General features: G+C 42.4%; 1 protein-coding gene across 1 annotated transcript in view; it reads right to left on the bottom strand.

Annotated features, from left to right (window-relative positions):
* The window catches only part of KIAA1671 (KIAA1671 ortholog), a 271,372-nt gene that overhangs the window by 188,128 nt on the left and 66,294 nt on the right, over positions 1-16,950 (bottom strand). The window lies entirely within an intron of this gene.

The raw sequence follows: 16,950 nt of genomic DNA, 5'->3' as shown, positions 1-16,950 counted from the left end.
AGCCCGCAGTGTTGTGATATAGTACACAGACAGCACAACTGAAAACACAAAAATCTCAAACTTGCTGGTATCAGGATGTTGTCTCAAGTTACTTGGTTGAAATTGCAAAGTGCTTGTAAAAACAGTTGACTTTGCAATTTATTTCTTATAAAAAAAACAACACCCCCCCCCTTTTTCAAGAATAGAGTGATTTTTAATTCTATAGTGTGCCCCTGATTGCCTTGGTTACCAGCCACTTGTGGACTCAGAGTGGCCACTTCTTTAGGTAAGGAGCATGTCCCACTAGCTCTATGGATCACAGCATGTTCGCTCCGCTCTGAAGGTGGCCAGATCTGAGCAGCCCAAAAGCCCCTTCTACCATGAGGCCAAACCAGGGGCGTAACTATAATAATCACACCCAGGCCCTTTGGTCTATATATGAAGAGACCAATGCTATTAAAGCCTTGCAATAATTGAGGCCCCAGTTGGACCTTTTGTATCGGGGCCCATAAACGTCAAGTTATGCAACTGGGCAAAGCTGTCCTTGCTCCACTCGCAGCCTGGGAGAGCATTCAGTTCAGCCCGGTGGAGCAAACATGCCACAGGTCAGAACCATCAATCTTCAACAGCACAGTGCCATTTGCAAAGCAGGAGATTGCATTCCAGGAAAATAAGTTAAGACAATCCCTTTAAAACAGCTATAATGATGGTATTTTTAATAGTACATGTCTTTAAGGGGTGTACTCCTCTTCAGTACCAAAAGTGCACCACTCTCCTGCCTTTCTTCTTGCTACCAACATGCTGAAGATTGACAGTTCGGACCGGTGACATCATCAGGCCACTGATCCGAACAGTCTGCTCTCCCATGTTTCAAGCAAAGGCGATGTGGTCTCTGTAGCATCGGAGCAGGGACACTGAAGTTGGATGGATATAGTTCTCCGGCCGGCTGCAAAACACAGCCCGGAAACTTAAAAGCAAAACTCCTACAAGCATGCACTCCTTGCCTAGGAAATCTGTAACCTCTAAAGGCCCTGTCACACACAGAGATAAATCTGCGGTAGATCTGTGGTTGCAGTGAAATTGTGGACAATCAGTGCCAGGTTTGTGGCTGTGTACAAATGGAACAATATGTCCATTATTTCACTGCAACCACAGATCTGCCAAAGATTTATCTCTGTGTGTGACGGGGCCTTTAGACTATAGAGGTGGCTGGTGACCTAAACAACAAGAATGGAGAGGATTTTCAAGAAGCGATCACTTGTTTTTACAAGCACTTTCCTATTTTACCCATTTAACAACATAAGACAACTCCTTTGACCTTTTTATTGTCTTAGGTATGGTGAGCAAGGAAATGCACTATTAACAAATGCAACATAAAGGCAAAAAATGTATCATCCTGCTACATAGACACATTTGGGGCAGTCTATATTATATTACAATATTAGGGTGATTTACAAAATTATTATTTTTTTTTCATACAGGGCGGTATGTATGCTTATTATAGTATATTAGTTTGTGCAGAATTGAATGGTATAATAGACTGCACAGTATTCAGCCTGTTGTACGTGAGCCAAAGGGACAGTATGTGCATGTGTCTGCCGGTCTGAACATAGCCCTATAGGTATGCAACATTTGGGATCATTCGATTTGTGTAGAAAACATATGTCTGGGGCGAATATCCCGTCTAAAGAATGTGACGCCTGCTTAAAAGTCACAGTATATTGTGATCGGCTTACAAATTGCTGGGTGCACAACTTGAACTTGAGCCGCTGCTGTGAGGACTCTCTGAACTTTAAGCAAGTGAGGTGTGGTGAAGAATGCTGAGCCGAGCTCCACATGACTCACTGACCTTGACAACAAGAGAAACTTGCACTTGCTGTCAGGTGATACAGACAAATATCCCCGAGCGATGGAGAGTGCCATTATTGGGGTGTAAGGCAGGGTGGGAGACAAGGAAACTAGCTCCTATCTAGGCTTCTCCTAGGCCTCGTGTACTAAAATGTACTAAGATGTTGTCTAGTATAAGAAAAACATGGGCACATCCTTACTGTAAGGATAAGTTCTCAAGAGGGGCTCTTGGGGTGTTTTTGACGCGGAGCAAAAAACATCCAGGGTCTTACATGGCATGTCAACACGGTTTTATTTTACGCAGCATAAACTACTGTGCATGTCTGAAATCCGCAACATGTCAATTTTCCCTATGAGTACACTGAGTTTATATTATAGCACCATTTATTCCATGGCACTTTACATGTGAAAAGGAGTATACATAATAAAACAAGTACAATAATTGTGAACAATACAAGTAAAATATTCCCAATAGAATTGTATTACATTTGGAAAATCCACAGGTAAAATCGAATATGCATTTTTAGTGCATTTCCGCAGTGAAAACACACCGAAACACATATAATCCACGCACGACTATATATTATATAAAAATGTTGTCAAAGGTTATATCAATAAAGTTTTGTTAAACCAGGAAGTATCAAAAACAAAGCAGCTAAATTTAAAATCATAAAATACAAAAAAGACAAAAATGTAATAAAAATGCATGTAAAAAAGAAATAACACTCAAAAACATGGTAAGAAACGCAAGTAACCTTATTTAACCAATAGGTAGAGAAGATCTGAAGCATCCTAAGCTCTCCAAATATTCAGAGTGGGAATGTAGCCTTAAGAGCCATTTAAACGCTGCGACATCGCTAACGATATATCGTCGGGGTCACGGTGTTTGTGATGCACATCCGGAGCAGTTAGCGATATCGCAGCGTGTGACAGGCAGGAGCGACCTTAAACGATCGCAAAAGAGGCAAAAATCGTTGGTATATGAGAGGTCGTTCATTTACCAAAAATCGTTGTCTCGTACGTAGCGAGGTTTTGTTCCTCGTTCCTGCGGTAGCACACATCGCTATGTGTGCTGCCGCAGGAGCAACGATCATCTCCTTACCTCCGTCCACCGGCAATGAGGAAGGAAGGAGGTGGGCGGCATGTAACATTCCGCTCATCTCCGCCCCTCCTCTGCTATTGGACGGCTGCCATATGACGTCGCTGTGATGCCGCATGAACCGCCCCCTTAGAAAGGAGGCGGATCGGCGGCCTAGAGCGATGTCGCAGGGAAGGTAAGTCTGTGTGACGGGTGTTAGCGATGTTGTGCGCCACGGGCAGCAATTTGCCCGTGACGCACAACCGACGGGGGCGGGTACGCTCGCTAGCGATATCGGTGCCGATATCGCCGCATGTAAAGTACCCTTAAGGGCTCGTCCAGATGAGCAGGCCGTGCGCTGTCAGGGTGCGCTATGGACAGCATACAGAGTACAGCCATTGCTTACAAGACCCCAGAGAAGTGCGCAGATCATGAGGTAGAAGAACTCACCTTCCTCCTCTGGGACCAAAGAGCATAGGATGGATTCCATAGAAAATCATAGGAGCTGCACACTACTCAGAGGTCTTTTGAGCAATCTGAGGGTTTTAAGCCTGCTTTACACGTTGCAATTAGTTGTACAATCGCATTTGCGATGTGACACGCCCAGGTTGCATACGGGATCTTGTGAGATCACACGTAGGTCGTTCATTTGCTGTCACACGTGCGTTAGTAGTCTATGTTAAATTGATCAATTTTGTGTGCGATCCTTTAGATCATGTGTTCTGTGACGTATGCATTGGTCACCCTTTTTTTTTTTTTTATTTATTTATTGACTTGCCAAGCGTGTGTAATGTGTAATGTGTAGGGATGCGTTTTTACTATGTCATCTGCCATTCAGCTCTGCTACATGGCCGCTAACAGCAGACACAGACAGCCATGTAGCAGAGCTGAATGGCAGATGACAGCAGACACAGACAGAGCCGCACTGTCAGAATGAACTCGGGTGAACTTCACCCGACCTCATTGTCATGCTGCGGCTCTGTCTGTGTCGCGTCCTGATTAGCGGTCACCTGTGAAGGACTCACCGGTGACCGCTAAACTCCTGAGTAAGTGAATTGAGCAGCCCTCTCTCATATACTCACCGTTTCTCGATCCCCGGCTCTGCACGGCATTCACACTGCTCCGGCGGCTTTTACTGTTTTGAAAAAGCCGGCCGCCCATTAAACAATCTCGTATTCCCTGCTTTCCCCGCCCACCGGCGCCTATGATTGGTTACAGTGAGACACGCCCCCCACGCTGAGTGACAGGTGTCACACTGCACCCAATCACAGCAGCCGGTGGGCGTGTCTATACTGTGCAGTGAAATAAATAATTAAATAATTAAAACAAACAAACGGCGTGCGGTCCCCCCCAATTTTAAAACCAGCCACATAAAGCATACGGCTGAAGGCTGGTATTCTCAGGATGGGGAGCTCCACGTTATGGGGAGCCCCCCAGCCTAACAATATCAGTCAGCAGCCGCCCAGAATTGCCGCATACATTAGATGCGACAGTTCTGGGACTGTACCCGGCTCTTCCCGATTTGCCCTGGTGCGTTGGCAAATCGGGGTAATAAGGAGTTATTGGCAGCCCATAGCTGGCAATAAGTCCTAGATTAATCATGTCAGGCGTCTACCCGAGATACCTTCCATGATTAATCTGTAAATTACAGTAAATAAAACACACACACACCCGAAAAAATCCTTTATTATAAATAAAAAACACAAACATATACCCTGGTTAACCACTTTAATAAGCCCCAAAAAGCCCTCCATGTCCGGCGTACTCCAGGATGGTCCAGCGTCGCATCCAGCACTGCTGCATGGAGGTGTTCGGAGCTGCAGAAGACACCGCCGCTCCTGTCCCCTCCACGCAGCTAATGAAGACAGCCGCGCGATCAGCTGAGCTGTCATTGAGGTTACCCGCTGTCACTGGATCCAGCGGTGGATGCAGCGGTGGCCGCGGGTAACCTCAGTGACAGCTCAGCTGATCGCGCTACTCACCTCAGTTGCTGCGTGGAGGTGAGAGGAGCAGCGGTGAGTAGCGCGATCAGCTGAGCTGTCACTGAGGTTACCCGCGGCCACCGCTGCATCCACCGCTGGATCCAGTGACAGCGGGTAACCTCACTGACAGCTCAGCCGATCGCGCTGCTGTCTTCAGTTGCAGTGTGGAGGTGACCGGAGCGGCTGTGTCTGCTGCAGCTCCGGTCACCTCCATGCAGCAGCGCTGGAAGCGACGCTGGAGCATCCTGGAGTACGCCGGACATGGAGGGCTTTTTGGGGCTGATTAAAGTGGTTAACCAGGGTATATGTTTGTGTTTTTTATTTCTAATAAAGGATTTTTTCGGGTGTGTGTGTTTGTTTACTGTAATTTACAGATTAATCATGGAAGGTGTCTCATAGACGCCTGACATGATTAATCTAGGACTTTTTGCCAGCTATGGGCTGCCAATAACTCCTTATTACCCCGATTTGCCAACGCACCAGGGCAAATCGGGAAGAGCCGGGTACAGTCCCAGAACTGTCGCATATAATGTATGCGGCAATTCTGGGCGGCTGTTGGCTGATATTGTTAGGCTGGCGGGCTCCCCATAACCTGGAGCTCCCCATCCTGAGAATACCAGCCTTCAGCCGTATGGCTTTATCTGGTTGGTTTTAAAATTGGGGGGGACCACACGCCGTTTTTTTTAATTATTTAATTATTTATTTCACTGCACAGTATAGACACGCCCACCAGCTGCTGTGATTGGGTGCAGTGTGACACCTGTCACTCAGCGTGGGGGCGTGTCTCACTGTAACCAATCATAGGCGCCGGTGGGCGGGGAAAGCAGGGAATACGAGATTGTTTAATGGGCAGCCGGCTTTTTCAAAACAGTAAAAGCCGCCGGAGCAGTGTGAACGTCGTGCAGCGCCGCGCCGGGGATCGGGGAACGGTAAGTATGAGAGAGGGGGTAAGAGGGATAGACTGACATGGACAGAGAGAGAGGGACAGAGATAGTGACCGACTGACAGAGATTAGTGCATGACAGACATTGTGAGGCGCTTCAGAACGCAGCTTTTCAGCTGCGCTCTGAAGCAGACCTTTTTTAAGCTGCGGTGCAGAGCGCACACCTGCGCACATAGCATCAGACACCAAAATCGTATGAGGGATGTCACACGTTACAATTGACTAGGTTCATACAACAAAACGTCCAATGTATGAGGAATAAACGACGTGTATGCGATCACCGTATTTTCGTTCAATCTTGATTGCACGTAGGTGTCACACGCAAATACGTCACGAACGATGAAGGATGTGCGTCACTTACAACTTGACCCCGACGATGGATTGAAAGATTTATTGAAGCGTGTAAAGCAGGCATTAGAACCCAGAATCCCACAATCTACAGACAACTGAAGGGGCATAAAAAAGTCAACGTTTGAGTTACTCTTTAAACAAAGGTGCAATACCAGGCACAACCCATGGACAGGTGTGGCACTGTTATACATTGGTCAGACAAGACCCCTACTGATCTACAGACCATTAAAACGAGTACAAAAATAAGTTACTCTGAGTACAGGGCTGGAATACCAAACCCAATCAGATGTGGTTCTGTTCCTACAAGAAGCTGCTTAGTTTTTCTAATCATGGACACCACTTTTAAACCTGGTTTATATGTAAGGATTTTCACATAGGTCATCACTGGAAGGGAAGTGATTGACTGCAGTGTTGTGAGTCACACTATGACTTGTACGTGTAATACCTTATCCATATTCAAAGAGCCAAAAGAAAAACAAAATTAAAGTCAATGAAATCACATGTACATTCACTCACTGACAAATCACTGTTTACTCTGACACGTGCACATTTGGCTAAACACAGGGAACCCAATATGAAGTACAGCTGACACTGGCAACAGATATTGTCAATCCGCTAAAGAACTGGACATCCATGTCAATAATTGGAACGCCGTTTATAGATTACTGAAATGTTTCTAATCTTACGGTTCTCGAATCCCTACTGAGATACCACTATTAGTGATGAGCAAGCACTATCATGTTCAGTACTCGTAACGAGCAGATGGACGTTTGGATGGGCACGTACCGAGTATAATGAAGGTTAATGGGGAACTCAATCAAGATCTTCCAGAAAAACGCTCAAGTTTCCCCATTGACTTCCATTATACTTAGTATCTGAGTGGAAACCATCCGATAGCGCAACTGCTCATTATGAATACCGAGCACCAAGCATGGTAGTGCTCGCTCATCACTAATCACTATAATTTGCAGATCATATTGTGCAATTTTTGATGCAAAACACGTCACACAATTAAGACCTCAGAGGGGTCTCTGGTCCTAGGTTCAGCACCTCCACTTCCAACCATGTGCTAGAATCTCAAGAGGTTCCTCTGTACGCACCTCATCAGTACCATGAGTGAAGGGGGCTGGCTGACTGCCTCATTTTAATCACTGTGTTATTCACAATGTCAGTTGTGGCAAAGGGTCAAAATGTTGCACCTGCACTTTATGCAGTATATATTGATGTGACTCAAATGAAACAAATACAATGATTGATGCTGTGAAAGCACCATTCCTATTGTACAGAATATGTGGGGCTGAGCGAGTCCCATCCCTTCACACACATGCAGTGGGAGTCGGTGCTGTCCTTCACAGAGTTTGGCTCCTTTTAAAATCTAAACCAGCACCTTTTACTGTCTATGTCTATGCATTTATCATGCCAGAAAAGGGTTTGGCTTAGCAGCTGAAAAGAGCATTCATACCAGAAGCTCTATCCCACAGGACCATGAGTGGAGCTGCTGAACAAGGGACCGGTATGGATATCTGAGCAATGGGCCTCCTGTGATAATTCGAATGTATTCATAAATGGCCAAAAATTCTTTTACGCATATTTACAGGGGTTTTCTCACAAAGTTCAAATTAATCAATAGATCAAGGAATAATACAGTACTTTCCACAGTTTGATAAGATTAACTTTGTTCCTGTGCTGAGATAATCTGTATCCCTGCCATGTACTGTGTAATAGCCGTGTCTGACAGTACAGGGACATGGTCTGATCATACCACATCTCCTGGGCAGGGAAGGGCACAAAAGAGAAAATAAATACTGGACACAATGAGAAAGCAAATTACTCTTCATGTGAGGTAAAACATTCCATAAAAACAGGCAGGGACATGCTTTACCTTACAAAAATAAATCAGCTGTGATCCCATGCTCTGCTATTTGTATACTTTTTTACATCCTCCCCGGCCCAGGAGCTATGGTATGATCAGACCATGTCCCTGTACGGTCAGACACTGCCATTACACAGTATATAGCAGGGGCATATATATATATATATATCAGCACAGGAAAAAAAATTTTGACACATCCAATTATGGAATTTATTCATATTTCAAGAACTATTACTTAAAATGTACTTTGTACATGGGACAACGCCTTTAAGTATGCTCACTTTATGAAGTACCTACTAAAGGACCAAAAGCAGAAGCACATAGTATAACAGCTGCCAGCTTGGCTTTGCCTCCAGAACAATAACTGCTTTTGACCTAACCCTATATATGCCATTCACTCTAATGAAAACCCATGAGTTTAGGATCCTACAAAATCCAAAGTTGCAGGATATCAAATTGCAGGGATTTGTGAAGTCCTGGCCCTTCTTTGTCTGCCAGGGTTGTGACTCTTCCCCAGCGTATTCTGGAGTCTACACCAAAGCAACAAAGCAAAGAAATTTGAGCCTCCTCCGTTTATTATGCAAAAAAAAAAAAATCCAGCAATTAGCATCTTCCTAAAAACTTCCTCTTTATTCCATTAAATTAATAAAAAAAATATAAGGTCATCTCAGGACAAAAAATATATTTCCACACGCAAATGGTTTAAAAACAAACGCGTTTCGGACAGGAGTCCTTATTCATTGAATTGATGTGTTGTTGATGAGTTTCTGCCACAAAAATGCACTAAAAAAGTACGCTTTTTTTTACTAATGCAAGTCAATGGGGAAAATCTGCATCAGTTTATGCGGAGTAAAAGAACAGTGGTATGAAATTTCTATAAATCCCATCCACGCTGCTGAAACAGTAAGTGGCACAGCGAAAATACGCAGCATCAAAAATTCACCAAAAGTTCAGTTTGGGAACTTAGCCTATTAAAAGTCCCAGAAAACCATTTTAAAAATTCTATACGTACTCTAACGAGAAGGGGAGAGCACGCTCGGTCATCACTAGTCGGGACTAGCAGTGCACACTCCTATGTCTTGAATTTAGAGAAGAATAAAAATATGGTAAAAAACGCTGCCTAAAGGTAAAGTAGAAATGTCCCTTCCTTCCTAGGCTGCTTTGCATTTTGCTTCTCCTGCAGTGGTCATAAATTCAGCTGAGCTAACTACGCCACCAGATCTGTTTGGATAGTAAAGGAAGATCACAGACCATGTTTTTTCACCTGCACATTGAGAAGTTCTGCACCTTCCTTTTCCAGCACATGATAAACGTATTTAACAAAACAGCAACATTCTCAAATGGCAGATTAGAGGGGGTCCTGATAGACCCCACAATCTAATAGTTAATTATATTATAGGGATAAGCTATAAGTTGTTAAATACTGAAAAGCCCCTTCAGGAGTAATATTACATTATTATTTTGGAGTAATCCTTTAAAAGTACCGTATGTCAATGAGGAAGGAACAACAAACTGATAAAGAAGGAGTACAAAAAAATGGGCCCTGCATTTAAAAATAGGCAAAGCACTTATTTGCCTAGCCCTGCAGTGATGACATATGAACACCTCAGGTATGCACAAACATACATACAGAGAATAACTAAAAGATTTGATGGATTCAATATGTTTCCAGTATTAGGGGACCTGTTAGTCTCTGTCTCTAAGGCTATGTGGGCACGTTGCATTTTTGTGGTGACCACAAAGATGCACGTTTTTGACCCCAAAAAAATGCACTCTTGGCAAAAGCACTACATCTAAAGCTCACAGCGAGCGAGATAGAACATGACTGCCCGCTGTGAGCTCCACATGGCAACTGAAGTGAGCAGTGCGATCAGCGGTGACGTCACTCAGGTGATTTGTGCACCATCACTTATATATAGTGCACAACACACAGACAGAGTGCACGCCAGCGTTCTCACAGCCCACACCCTGAACCACCACTGAAGGTATGCAACCCATTATAGAAACCACTGGTTAATGTTAACTATGCAGTCTCACTGGTACTCACATTGTGCATATATCTCCCCACAGAATGATTTCATAGCCTGTTGCTCATCCCAGCGTTAGCACCTTAGAAGGTATGTGATTAGATGGTTCACTGAGGCATTTACACCTCAACCCTAAGGTTATCCATTACCTCACTATTTTACTTACTATTTGCAGCATACGCCAATATAGGCGACTCTTGTGGAGCTTGTATGAGAAACTTACCTTGCAAACCTACATCCTAACTTTTGACTGACACTCAACTTCCATATAGTTTCACCAGTCCAGCATAGGTAATATATTGCATATAGTTCTCAGCACCAGTTAATTTATATGCGATCCTTATACTGGAGTTATCCCTTACATTGTTGTTTCATTGATTCAGAAACACTCCTGTGATATGACATATTTCTTTGAGTCATGTAAACGGATCATATAATCCAGTAGAATGACGGACAACATGTAAGGGTAATATACCTCCGTAAAGATTTTTTGTGATAAAGATGAGGTATGATCATATAGTCTATGTCATAAATTGGATGACCAATACTAAACTCTATATCGTTACACAGTTGATCCAGATTTACCTGTATTTGTGCAATACACAAGAATATGTACCCCCTCTCAGCTGCACAAAGCGGTATCCACTGTGTCCATATAGCACATAAGGTAGATATTCTATGCATTTAACGGTTATCGCCATAACCCATGATACACATCCCCTCAAGCTTTTTATCACAATAATCCTACAATAATGTAAACTGAGCTTTTTGGAGGTTAACTTACATTTATCTCATCCATCCAGATCAACTCACGCTGTAACAGTACTAATACTATTAATTCAGCCACAAAGGCAGACCGCCATATCCATTAGTTCCTCCAACAGTGCATAAGGTATACATACTGCTGGTGTACCCTTTGGTTCTTTTTGGTGGTCTCTTAAAATTGTGTTCACCATTTGTCACACATATGACATATAAGCATATTGATCTTTGTTCTCCTGAACGTCATTTTAGGTTCTCAGACTTTGCTAGCCTGCTCTAATATCCATTTGACGACGACTAGTCATTTACCGCAATTTCCCCATAGGTGGGTGTATGTTTTGCCATTGACTTCTTTTATGTATCACATGATCCGATTGTTCTCTTTGGTAGGATGTAAATCCTCATGTTTCTCAAACTATTCATGTAATCATGTCACAATCTGTGCATAACTATTTATGGACATTTGTTTGTTCCATCATGTATGGAATTTGAAAATTATTATACACATGTTTATTGTATTATTCTCTTTTCTGTTCTTTTGCTATTATATCAGATAACCTTTCCTAGAGAAAGACCAAGTGTACGGTCGAAACGTTGGATTGGTCCAGAACCTTTTTTTGATTTATACACGAATAAATATCTTGAAACATTAAAGCATTTTGTTCCCGTATTCCTTTTATCAGTGTGCCGGAGCCATCTCTATTTTGTCAGGTGATTTGTGGTCACAGGTGGAGGATTCCAGCTGTGGCTGCAGCTAACCTGAGTGACGTCACTACTGATCCTGATCGCGTGGCTCACTTCAGTTGCTGTGTGGAGCTCACAGCAAGCAGTCATGTTTTTTGGCGCTCACTGTGAGCTTCAGATGTAGCAGTGGTGGAAGCGTCATGGGACCTCGCGTGGATTATGTCGGACCCGCAGGGGTATTTTTGGGGTTAAAGTGGTGGAAAAGGGTGCTTTTTTGTCTTTTATTTCAAATATAGTATTTTTTCGTGTTTGTGTTTATTTACTTTCACTTACAGATGGGGTGTCTCATGGACTTAGTGGCTACTGTTAGCTGACATTAACTGCCTCATTACCTCGACTGCCTCCGCACCAGGGCAATCGGGAAGAGTCTGGTAAAATGCTGGGACTGTAGCATGAAGGATGCGGCAATTCCAGGCAGCTGCTGGCTGATATTTTTAGGCTGGGGGCACCCAATAACCATGGGTATCCCCAGTCTTAGAACACCATCCCCCAGCTGTCAGGCTTTATCTGTACTGGTATAATATAGGGGGATCCTACGCCAATTATATTTATTTATTTTACTGTACGATATAGACCCGCCCACCGGCATCTGTGATTGGAAACCTCAGACACAGTGTCACTCAGCATAGGAGCTCGTCTCACTGCAACCAATTGCAGATGCTGGTGGGCAGGACAAACAGTGAATATGTAGGAGCCTAATGAGCGGCCTGGGAAGAAAAATGAGAGGCCACGGGAGCAGTGTAAAAGCCGCTCCGGTGACTCCGTAAGTATGAAGCACTTTGTTCTACTCCTTTGCACCGGATTTTGGTCCCCATAGACTTTATACGGGGACAAGCATCTGGCCAGATACCAGGGATCAATCCCCTGCCTACCTCAAGTCAGCGGCGGATTAATCTGCCAGTCCTCCGAAACGCAGGGATAAAACGCAAAAAGAACGGACATGCTGCATCTCTGTACTCACCACAAAGATGCAGCCAAAAATACCTACAGCGTGCGCACAGCAAAAATGAAATCCTACAGACTTTGCTGGGGTAGGAAATCCATGCAGTTTTGGGACCAAAACTGTACCCGAAAAAACGCGGGAAAAAAAAAAAACAAAGTGTGCGCACAAGGCCTAATAGTGCAAGGAAGGTGTATTTCCACTTCAGGTATTGATGTTAAAAATGTGCGGAATCTCACAATGCCTAGAGCACAAGGTCCAGAACAGTCTCCTTTTCTAAATATGCTACATTCAAAAGGGAATCTGTCCCCAGGTTTTTCCCTTATGAGCAGCGGTCAACACCAGTGAGCTCTATATACAGTATTCTAGAATTGTGGAAACTATTATTATACAAGATCTACTGATTAAAATGTACATTAAAATGTACTTTGATAGTGGAAAAACCCCTTTAAGACCCAGCACTGAGCAGCACTGAGATTCCAGTATACTGTGGAAGCAACACCAATGTTAGCAAATCAGATTTACTTCATTTTCAAATGTTTTATCATAATTATAGCTGCAATCCGAATGGTTTCTGTGGGCAATAATTCTATTTGTTTGAGCTCATTGATCCCAAACACCACTGTATTCTGATCACCTTACAATGTCACACTGAATTTACAGAATAAAGCCTCATTCATACGTACGTTTTGTAGCCGTGAAAAGAAAAAAAAAAAAAAAGAAGAAAAAAAAACTAGTTACGTGTCTATTTTTTCGGGAATCATGGATAACAAGGGCCAGTACAAGTCTATAGGTCTGTGAAAAACAGAACACATAGATGGCAAGCAGGTGTTGTAGGTGTTTAACATTCAACAACGCTTAGTAAAAAAAGACGTCTCAGAGGAGATCTCATTTATATGTATAAATACATGTGTGGTCAATATAAAAAAGACTGGCACATGACTTATTTCTTGCAAAGACAATACTAAGGATTAGGGGGGCACTCACTGCGAGTGGAAGAAAAGCGATTCCGACAGCTAAATAGGAAAGGGTTCTTTACAGTTAGAGCAGTCAGACTGTGGAATGCCCTACCACAAGAGGTAGTAATGGCAGATACTATAACAGCTTTTAAAAAAAGGCTGGATGATTTCCTCAGTACAAAACATTGTTGGTTATAAATGACTTAGGGACAAAATGTATAACTGGTGGAGGAAGGTTGACGGTACGGTGGCTCAGTGGTTAGCACTGCAGTCTTGCAGTGCTGGGGTCCTGGGTTCAAATCCCTCAAGGACACCATCTGGAAGGAGTTTGTATGTTCTCCCCGTGTTTGTGTGGGTTTCCTCCGGGTTCTCCGGTTTCCTCCCACACTCCAAAAACATACTGATAGGGAATGTAGATTGTGAGCCCCAATGGGGACAGTGTTGCCACTGTATGTAAAGCGCTGTGGAATTAATAGCGCTATATAAATTAATAAAATTATTATTATTATTTAGATGGACTTAGGTCTTTTTTCAACCTAAGTATCTATGTAACATTGCAAAGTATAGGAGAAGCTTTGTAATTTTTTTTTATTCATCTGTGAAAAATAGTCGAAGGTTTAGAGACTCTTGGTTGTCACACTAGTCCCATCCAGCTTCATCAAAATGGTAGGCGCACGGGCAGGGCTCCATTCACCATTATAATACATGAAAAGTCAGGCTAGTATAGTGGAACAACTGTCTTCAGTACATCTCTGGAGAGGCGCACACTTAAGGTAAGCCTATTTCACTACCTGGCTTGAGTCTCTTATTTATTTAGATACATTTTACTCCTACTCCTTGATGAAGGATGTCACGTACAACACCGGTCTTAAAGAGGACCTGTGATGTGCTCAAGAAAATAAGCTAAATATTTAGCAAAAATCCCTGCGCTCCCGATTCTGTTGCTTTTATCAGTTTTGTGCTGTGCAGCTCTATTGCAGATAGTCACATATATTGTTACTAGAGCGCAGTATGTGAAATCTCTCCTTGTAGTGCAACTGGACATTTCTCTGAGCGGGCGCTTTCACCCCTCCCTCACAGATGCTGGCAATCATACTTTGGCAGCATTTGTGAATGCTAGCCTATGTCATGGAGAAAGGGGCTAAAAGCTAACGCCACCAGAGAAAACTGAAGAAATGGCCAGTTAGCTTGCAAGCAGAAATTTCATATACTGCGCTCTAAATGCAAGAAATGCGAGTATCTCTGCAATGGAGTGACGCAGCGCAAAACATAAATCAGGCGATTTTTTTTTTTTTACAAAGTACTTAACGCAATTATTTTGTGCAAGTGACCGATTCTTTTTAAATGAATAAAATGAATGAACGAAATGAATAAAATGAATATTTGTTTCCTATAGGCAAGAGCAATACAGCCATTTTAACAGTATGATGCCAAGCACAAAAGACTAATCGCTCTAAAGAAATACAATGGCTCCAATTTATAATTATGGCTTCTAAAGTTTTCTGGACTAATTAGCATTTTTTTTTAGTGGTTTTAGTAATTGACTTTTATTCTCTACGTTTTTCACATTTTTTTTTAAGTAGTCTTCTTTGATTTGTCCTCAACAACTTGGTTTATCCAAATGTTTAGACAGATTCATGAAAGGCAACTTTTTCAAAGGTCACATTTTTGGGCATCACACTCCAGTCAATGATTGGAGTAACGTGTCTAGTTGTTTTTCCACTTGGGCTAAATTGAAGATTAACAATGTAATATTTTAAAGGTATTATGTCACTTTCCGTATTAAAACTTAGCAAAAAGAGTAAAATACAAAAATAAAGACTTTCTTTAGTTTGAGCTAAATTTATGAACGGTTTGTGCTACTTTAAAAAAGTCAGAGCAAAAAACTATAGCAAATACAATAAGACAAAGAAAGAAAAAAGTGAAAAGAAAAATTGCAGATGATGAATCAGGCCCCATCTGTTGAACTGAATTGAAATTAATGTAACTATCTAAATACCCTATCGCCTACAAGTTGATCGAACTTTAATTTTTCAACACACTGTTGACAATATGCAAATAGTGTGAATGACAGAATTGGGCAATTTTTTATTTTTTTTTAATATTTCAGGCTAAATTTTTCTCATGCACTTGCCATCAGAAAACTCAATATGTAACAAAGGCTTAAAAGGGTCCCCATAAGAATCTTCTAGGAAAATTCTATACTATTTGTAATGGAGCCAACAGACTATTAGACATTCGATTTTATTATTTTTTTGTTATGTTGAAAATTGAAATTCGTAGCTAAGGCACGGGAAGTGTTTACACCCCCGAAATTGGTCTCACCACAGTCTAGGCTGTGTTAAGACCTTACGGCAGCACAGCATAACTTACAAAAGCAAATTCTATATTGTACTGCCCCAAAATGTAAAAATGTGCTGAAGTGTCCGGCTTTCTCCTCCTCCGTTGACTGATGTGGATAAAGCCTCGTACACCGTCATGGTTGCAGTAAACCAGCACATACACATTTGTGGGAAAAAGATTCAATTCCCTTTTGCTTACGGGTTGGTCCCAGTTTGATAAAAACTGTTGATGGCAAAGAAGAAGTAATCAACATCAATCACGGAAACATCCGCTAGGTTACAATAGAAAATGACAGATACACTCCAGTCCTCATTCACAAATTCACAGGACATTTATAAAAACTTTATTTTTTTATTTGGGTGATTACATGTGTTTTTTGTTTGTTTTAGATGCAGTTCTACCGTAGTTTTGTATTTTGTTTTTTTTTATTTTCAGAAAAAAAAAACTAGAAGTCCATGTAGAACAAATCAGAAATAAAGAGACATGACTTCTACTTCTTTCTTACAGGAGTTATCCGGGACTTTGTTTTTGGTTTCTTTTGCTATAGGGCTAAGAACTTACCAGCAAGTAGTTACTCAATATCTGCTTGTTATGCCTCAGTGTATCTCCAGCCTCAGGGAGCAATTCTCTGGCTTCATCTGACCACACGTCAACAGAGAAGCTTTTTTTCTCTTAGACAGTTAGGAGCCGGCTATTAATCAGTATGACATCGGCAGTGACGCTTTGGTGATAGAGTAGAGCGGAAGAGAAGGAGCTGCTCTGTCAATGTGACGTCAGCGAAAGCAGAAAAATAGCGTCAGGAGTTGTCCGTGAACTCTCTGAGCTGGAACAGATCGTAGCAGGGTAGAACAGACAAGTAGCAACTACCTGCATGTAAGTTCTTGGCTCCATCACAAAAAAGTCCTAGATAACCACTTCAACTGATCCGCTGTTGGATCGGGTGTTTTTCTTTACACTGAAGCAAAAGCTAAGGGATAAAAGAGAGCGTAATAGCGTCCTATGCGATATATAAATATGATCTGCAAGGGTGAATTGCTCACCTTGTACGGTTGTGGTCACCAGTCACCACAACTGGAGGATAACACTTGGTATCAGAACACCTGCTGCAGACGCCATAGGAT

This window comes from Anomaloglossus baeobatrachus, chromosome 1, assembly GCF_048569485.1.
Source record: "Anomaloglossus baeobatrachus isolate aAnoBae1 chromosome 1, aAnoBae1.hap1, whole genome shotgun sequence".
Classification (NCBI taxonomy): Eukaryota; Metazoa; Chordata; class Amphibia; order Anura; family Aromobatidae; genus Anomaloglossus; species Anomaloglossus baeobatrachus.
Note: the sequence above shows the minus strand (reverse complement) of the source record. Positions and strands in the feature narration are given on the sequence as shown.